At 38.2% G+C, this 7994-nt stretch overlaps 1 protein-coding gene across 3 annotated transcripts in view; it reads left to right on the top strand.

The window, feature by feature from the left end:
- The window catches only part of UBE2W (ubiquitin-conjugating enzyme E2W (putative)), an 87520-nt gene that overhangs the window by 65127 nt on the left and 14399 nt on the right, over positions 1–7994 (top strand). The window lies entirely within an intron of this gene.

The following is a 7994-nucleotide window of genomic DNA, read 5'->3' on the forward strand; positions in this document are numbered from 1 at the left end:
CCCAGCACTTTGGGAGGCCGAGACGGGCGGATCACGAGGTCAGGAGATCGAGACCATCCTGGCTAACACGGTGAAACCCCGTCTCTACTAAAAAGTACAAAAAACTAGCCGGGCGAGGTGGTGGGCGCCTGTAGTCCCAGCTACTCCAGAGGCTGAGGCGGGAGAATGGCGTAAACCCGGGAGGCGGAGCTTGCAGTGAGCTGAGATCCGGCCACTACACTCCAGCCTGGGCAACAGAGCCAGACTCCGTCTCAAAAAAAAAAAATAATAAGTAAAAAAAATAAATAAATAAATAAAGAAGCCTAACCAAAATAGGTATGCAAAATAGACAACTCACCTCAGCATACAGATGGGTTAAGGATTTTTTTTTATGATTCAGGGCTAGAATCTTCCTTAGAAAACAGATCTGCTTACAGTTCCATGCACAAATAAATGAATGATTGAGGCCTCAAAGTTCTATATCATAAAACAGACATGATGATTGTTCTTGGGAAGGATAGAAAGTATCTTTTGAACGTGTCTCTTTGTGAGACCATAAAAATAATTTCAGTGAGGTAGCCAACTAAATCCATTTGTTTTCTGAGGTCAGTATCAGGCATATACAACTTAATTTCATAAATGATTTGCTTTCCACAGAGGGGAGGACAGATTTGTGGCTGGCTGGAACCATTCTCCTTAAAGTGTTAGAAAATTGAATGGTTAGTTATAAACTATAGGTTGAATATCCCTTATTTGAAATGGTTGGTGCCAGAAGTGTTTTGGATTTCTTTTTTTTTTCCTCAAATATTTACATATACATAATGAGCTATCTTGGGGATGGGAGCCAAGTGTAAACATGAAATTTATGTATGTTTCACATATACATTAAACACATAATCTGAGGGTAATTTTATATAAAACTTCATTTATTTTTTGAGACAGAATCTCTGTCACTTAGGCTGGAGTGCAGTGGTGCGATCATGGCTCACTGCAGCCTCAACTTCCCGGGCTCAGGTGATCCTCCCACCTCAGTGTCCCAAGTAGCTGGGACTACAGGCAATGTACCACCATGCCGAGCTAATTTTTGTATATTTTGCAGGAGGTGTAGGTGGGATTTCACTATGTTGCCCAGATTGGTCTCAAATTCCTGGACTCAAGCAATCTGCCTCAGCCTCCCACAGTGCTGGGATTGCAGGCATGAGCCACCACACTGGACCTATACAGCATTTTAAATAATTTTTTGCATGAAACAGAGTTTTAACTCTGACCTGTCACATGAGGGCAGGTCTGGAATTTTCCACTTTTGGTGTCATTTTGATGCTTAAAAAGTTTCAGATTTTGGATTTAGGGATGTTCACCCCATGTAACTTAAGGCTCCTGTTGAAGGTTGGTTTCAGAGACGTAGGCTCATAGGAAATGAATTGTTATAATGTTTAGATGGCATATCCAACAAAATGAGTCTGTAATTTGGGGGAGGTGTAGAGGAATACTGGTTTTTAAAAACCATGGACTGCATGCTGATTCTGTTCAGCTGGAATATTTCTATAGCATATAAAGACTACAAGAGGGCAGGAGCATAAAATTGTCTCAGACTAGTAGTATCAAACTCCTTTTCTTCCTGCCTTATAGTTGCTGTCCATAGATTTACCTGTGTTGTGAACTTTTTTATTTGTACTACCTTTTGGAGTTACAAAACCATTTACTAAATTCCTGAGTCTAAACTTTTACTCTGTTTGTGCTTCTGTTTCCTGCTGATTAACAAGTCTGTTGTCTGCCTACTTTGAAATATTTCTTGAATTAGTTCATTAAGGGAAAATTTTAATTCCCTAAATTGTTGAGAGACAAAACTAATTATTTTTTCTTTCTTGGAGGTAGCATACACTTCATATCCACTGACCTATATTACTGTGTTCCTTCTTTTTCTAGTCTTCTGTCTCTGGGGATATACAAGGAGATGGGTTTCCATGATAGTTGGAAAACTATATGGTAGTTTTTATTCTCAGGAGAAAACTAAATGACCTTCTTCTAATATAGTTCTCTCTCATTTACATTTCTCAGAAGCACAGTGAAGTTAGCCATGGTCGGTGTCACCTCTTTGAAACTGGTAGTTTGTATGTTATATTTGAAAGTGTAATTTTAGTAAAGGCTTCTGAAGTTCCAGGAAAAATATAAATGGTTAATATTAGATTTTTCTTTAAGCCATTGTCTTGTCATAAATACTTTAGCCAAGAGATTAAATACACCATTCTTTTACCACCTTTTGTTGGCCTGTATTTGTCTTGACCCAGAATGGGTTTACTCAGTTATTTATTTATTTATTTAGGTTGGGGGGTTAGTCTGTCCTGGTATCCAATAACACTTTCTTCTGGCTAGCAAACTGTGTTCTTTCTACTAATGGATAAGTTTTTTGCTTCTTAGTTATGACCATCCTATTTAGAAAAAGGATGGCCGTGACTTTGGCTCATACCTGTATCTATACTTAGAATTTGCTTATAAACTCTTGATTATATATAGCCATCATGGATTTGTAATCCCGCAAGTCCCTGTGGATCTAGCTGTTATAGATCATTTGTTTCTTCAAAACTAGGTGGGTAGTATCATAACAGGGATTGAGATATGGAAAATAGCTTCACAAAGATACCGTAATCATTTTGGTAGCACATTCTGCAGAAACCCACTATACTAAAATGAACAAGCTAATAAAGATGCATTTATGCTACCACCTGTCAAAGATGGCATGTGGAGATACAAGTTTATTGGTAGTTAACTAGATAACATTATGTTCAAATTGAATTTTATCTGTCACTTTTCGTATTGTATACATTGTTATCTTGTATCACCTTAAAATTTATCCTCAGTAGTTTGACATATTAGGTAGAATTTAGTGCCATCTTTTAGCTTAGAGATTTGAGTATGATTAGTTTTAGTGTTAGTTTTAGGGACCAACCCTATTGTTACTCTATTGCAGAAGTGATGTTTTAAGGAACTTCTTCATATTCCTAAGTTTGTTTTATATCCATAACAAGTATATGTTCTCTGTTCCAAGTACCACAATAATTTAAAGAACATCCCTTTTTTTTTTTGGAGATGGTGTTGCCTAGGGATCACGGCTCACTGCAGCCTCAACCTCTGAGACTCAAGCGATCCTCCCACCTCAGCCTCAGCATCCCAAGTAGCTAGGACTACAGGCATGCACTACCATGCCAGGCTAATTTTTGTATTTTTTTAGAGGCAAGATTTTGCCATATTGCCTAGGCTGGTCTTGAACTCCTGGGCTCAAGCAGTTCATCCACCTCAGCCTCCCAAAATGCTGGAATTACAGGCGTGAGCCACTTTGCATTGCCAAAAAAATTGTGAGGGAACCTTACAGGATATAAATTACTTGTTTTCTTAAAGATACTATTCTTATTTATTTTAAGGCATCTAATGAATTAGGGATGATTTATTTTTAAACTCTAGTCTGTTTGGAATACTCTGCGTTTACCCAGCTTAGAAGTCAGATTTTACTGGTTTTTAATTAGCGGTATATCAATTCTAACATGAGACAGCGTATTAATGTTTTGTGTTGCTCTAAAGAAACACCTGAGACTAATTTATAAGAAGAGAAGTTTATTTGGCTCATAGTTTGGCAGACTATACAGAAGCATAGTGCTGGCATCTGCTTCTGATGAGGCCTCAGGAAGCTTTTACTCATGGTGGAAGGTGAAGGGAGAGCAGGCAAGTCACATGGCAAGAGAGGGAGCAAGAGACAGAGGAAGGAGGTCCCAGACTCTTTAACAGCCAGATCTCAAGTGAACTAATGACTGCAAGGAGGGCACCAAACCATTCCTGAGGGATCTGCCCCCATGACCCAAACACCTCCCCATTAGGCCCCTGTCCAACATGGGGGATCACTCATTTCAGCATGAGATTTGAAGGGGCAGATACCCAAACTATATCAGACAGTTTGTAAAATATTTTGGCTAGGATTTCAGAATTTTTCCTTGAGTGCTTTCACAACTCTTGGCCACCAGCCTTAGTTTCTTTATGTAGCTTCCTTCTGAAGAATAACATCCTCAGAATAAATGTTTCAGATATGTTTCGTGAAATTTTATAAAATAAATAATGAATTCTAAAGTTGTCTGTGTTACATATATATGTGTTGAGACTACCAGAAGTTATTATTAAATAATGACCCCATTTGCGTATGTATCTATACTTGCTGAAAGCTTATTTTCTCTCCTTTTTTTTTTTTTTTTTTTTGAGACATAGCTTCCCTCTGTCTCCCAGGCTGGAGTGCAGTGACGCAATCTCAGCTCACCGCAAGCTCTGACTCCCGGGTGCACACCGTTCTCCTGCCTCAGCTTCCCAAGTAGCTGGGATTATAGGCGCGGATTCCCTTAATCTCTCACTTTCATTAGCTTAACTAAGCAGATTTAAGTCTGAAAATAAATTCTGCATATACACTATAAAATATTTAATGATAGGAAAATAATCAAGTTATTGGAATGATTCTGAAAGGCATAAAGGAGACTTAAGGATAGCTATCATAGTATCTATGAACTTTAATATCACTTTAATATAAATTTGATGTTTCCAAGTCTTTGTAGAGAGTATACATTTTCTTTTCTCTGGTCAGCATCCAACAGATTTCAGGAAAAATCTCTTCCATAATGTATCTTCAGTGTTGTTGGCATCGCTTTATCTGAGGTAGCTCCCTTGCAGAGCTGCCATATATTTCTCATATTGTTCTAGTCAGGGCATATGTTCAGCAGAAAGGCCAATTACAGCAGAAATGCCAATATATATTTTTCCCATTTTTTCTCTTAAATACTGTTTAGAAACTGAATCTTCTGGTCTATCTTTGATGGTATCCTATTACAGTAAAAATATAGTTCTTTGTGGAGGTGTGTACGTTGCTATACTTCTCCAAACAAATCTAGTTTAGTAGACTTTTCTGTTTTTTTGGTTTTGTTTTGGTTTGTTTCAAGACGGAGTCTGGTTCTGTCTCCCAGGCTGGAGTGCAGTGACGCAATCTCAGCTCACCGCAAGCTCTGACTCCCGGGTGCACACCGTTCTCCTGCCTCAGCCTCCCGAGTTAGCTGGGACTACAGACGCCCGCCACCACGCCCAGTTAATTTTTTTTTTTTTTTAAATATTTTTAGTAGAGACAGGGTTTCAGCGTGTTAGCCAGGATGTTCTCGATCTCCTGACCTCGTGATCTGCCCGCCTGGGCCTCCCAAAGTGCTAGGATTACAGGTGTGAGCCACCGCGCCTGGCCTTTTGTTTTGTTTTATTATTTATTTATTTTTTGAGACAGAGTCTTACTCTGTCACCCAGGCTAGAATGCAGTGGCACCATCTCGGCTCACTGCAACCTCCACCTTCTGGGTTCAAGCAATTGTCCTGCCCTAGTCTCCCAAGTACCTGAGATTACAGGTGCCCACCACCACTCCCGGCTATGTTTAAATTATGTGAATTTATGTTAAATTATGTAAATTTGCCTTTTCTCATCAGTCCTTCTTCATTCCCCTTATAATTAATTTAATTTTTTTGTTTGGTTGGTTGGTTGGTTGGTTTTCAGACAAGAGTCTCACTCTGTTGCCAGGCTGGAGTGCAATAGCACGATCTCGGCTCACTGAAACCTCTGCCTCCTGGGTTCAATCAATTCTCCTGCCTCAGCTTCCCAAGTAGCTGGGATTATAGGCGCGCACCACCATGCCCAGCTACTTTTTTTGTATTTTTAGTAGAGACTGGGTTTCACCATGTTGGCCAGGCTGGAACCTAACACAGACCACACTCAAACACCCTTATTATGCCTTTTTTAAATTTAGGTGTTAAGCATACACATTTCCTGGAATACATCTGTAGTTTTTATTCTTTTAGATATATGTTTTTTACGCATTCTGTTAATCTTGCTTAAGCTTTTATTAAAACTGTCACCCTCTTAGTTTTTCTGTTTTTTGACTTACCTATTTAAATTATTTTTTGTTTCAGAGACGACCACCAGATAATTCTTTTTATGTGCGAACATGTAACAAGAATCCAAAGAAAACAAAATGGTGGTATCATGGTAAGCAGTTTGAATTTGTAGTAACTTTTTAGCATTTTGATTTGAAGATTATATATATTTGCTGTAAGACTTGGAGAAAAGAAGGGAAGCTATAATTGGTGTTATATTTATGTTATTTATGTAGCTTGGAGACGCATAATCGCCAAGTAAGCCAAGAAGTACCCAAAAAAATAGACTTTCAAACCAAATTAACCTTTCACATAATGTAAAATAGTCTGAAGTTCATATAGTAATTCGTTTTTCCAATAAATCAGATTAAAGTTATCCCTTCCTCTTTCACCTCTCCCCTCAATGCAAATGAGCTATTTTTAAAAGGCACTGGATTCTTATTCTCCTGAATTATGACTGTTCTAGTCCAGTCCCCAATCCTGGGTACATAAAACTATTTTTTTTCATTTACAGATAATTCTGTTTAAAATATCCTTGGTTCATTGATTTGGCGATGGCCATTCTTATCTCTTAATATATTTTCTCCTCTTGCTTGAACACTGAATGCTTGAATCATTCCCCTCCACCATTCTCCCTTTAAGGAACAACTTTGTTTTGAAAGTGAGTTTCATAGCAATCAAGGAATGGAAATATTTGTTATACATTGAGATGGTAAAGCAACTGTTCTGTCTTCCAACTAGGATGGCTACAGAGAATCTTCTTTGAACTTTTCCTTCACTTTTTTTCCTTCACTTTTAAAAAGCTAATGCATTTCAGCTGTGTAGCACATGCTCCTTTCTCCTATTATATATATCAGAATAGCAGTCACAGTCAATGTGAATAATAGCTTGTCCTGGCATTATAGGTAAATTTGGGTAATCTTATCAAAGATAATCATACACTTATAAAAAGCGTAACATTAATTTTTTTATTAGAACTTGCCACAAGTCAGCGTATCTTTTTCTGCTTAGCTCTAAGTGTTATACTGCTTAGTTCCAGTATAAGACCTAGTTACCAAGACATATGGACTCTTGATGTTTCTTAGCATCATCTAATTTTCAAAGGATTACAGAGCAGGCCAGTTTCCTTATGTGACTTTCAAGGCTAGGCAGAAAGTTCAGAAACTGAACAAAGGCTTACTAAGAATTGGATAAACATTTCTATAGAATTATAAACACTTAGCATTTCAGTTTCTAGAAACTAAGCGGAATTGTATACCTCAGGTCTCAGGCTCCACAGTCCTCCTGTGTGGTGCTTCCCGACATACTTGGGTCAAGGTGAGTCGGTGTTTGCCAGATCTAAGCAAAGAGGCAAGACAGGTTTGGTTTAGATTAATTACTATATGTATACTTCCTGGATGCTGGATGCAGGATGGAGTCACAGTTAATGAAAAACAACAAATCTGAAATTCACTTCATTTCCTGGTTTTATATGAGGAGGACTCTGCTGACATGCTAAAGCTGAGCTGCCAGATACCAGTGTTAAAGTTCTTGAAAGAGACCTCTCTCAGCTTAAATTTGTGGTTTTCTACATTATTAGTTAGAATCCTTTAAGAATTAGGCCAGTCAGTTTACCCCACTGGTATTGTCTTTGTATGCATCATAGCTTATATTTATTTATTTTGAGGTTCTTACTTACCACACAGTGATTTATTACCATGTAAAAAGTCACCTCATTAGTGTTTAGAGGTCTTTGGATATATTAAATAAAAAGTTGTATTGATAGTGACTACACATTTCTTTATTACTTACTTGAAGTTGACTATCAATGTGTTTTCCAGAATTCCTTTATGGTTTCTGTTCACTAAGAAATTGAAGTCATACCTGCTTTGAAATGCAAATTTATTCATTGCCATTGCCAGTTAAGGCAGTTGGGGAGTGGGAGGGGATTCTTATGCTTTGAATAATCAATTGAGCAGGGAGAATAGGGTTAAAAAAAAATAAAGAAGCCGGGCGCGGTGGCTCAAGCCTGTAATCCCAGCACTTTGGGAGGCCGAGACGGGCGGATCACGAGGTCAGGAGATCGAGACCATCCTG

Source organism: Mandrillus leucophaeus, unplaced genomic scaffold (genome assembly GCF_000951045.1).
Source record: "Mandrillus leucophaeus isolate KB7577 unplaced genomic scaffold, Mleu.le_1.0 Scaffold233, whole genome shotgun sequence".
In the NCBI taxonomy this organism is placed as follows: domain Eukaryota; kingdom Metazoa; phylum Chordata; class Mammalia; order Primates; family Cercopithecidae; genus Mandrillus; species Mandrillus leucophaeus.